The sequence below is a fragment of the Octopus bimaculoides genome, chromosome 10 (assembly GCF_001194135.2).
Source record: "Octopus bimaculoides isolate UCB-OBI-ISO-001 chromosome 10, ASM119413v2, whole genome shotgun sequence".
Taxonomy (NCBI): Eukaryota; Metazoa; Mollusca; class Cephalopoda; order Octopoda; family Octopodidae; genus Octopus; species Octopus bimaculoides.
The window spans coordinates 52,218,305-52,218,568 of NC_068990.1; positions in this window are offsets into that span (position 1 = coordinate 52,218,305).

The following is a 264-nucleotide window of genomic DNA, read 5'->3' on the forward strand; positions in this document are numbered from 1 at the left end:
ATGCTTGGACCTTGTGGGCATCCAGGTAGCCTTGTGGATGTCAGGCAGTTGGTACAGGGTATTGGTGACGGTGAGTCTCTGTTCAGCGCAGAAGGTGAGTAGCAGTTGACCGTTGGTATTCTCATGTCCGATGCCATGTGGCTTGATGACATCTGGCCAAGACTGGGCATCTCTGCCTACACGGGCATTGAAGTCCCCGAGTATCAGCAGCTTGTCGTCTTTAGGAACTGACTGTAGCACTTTGGTGAGGTTCTCATAGAACAG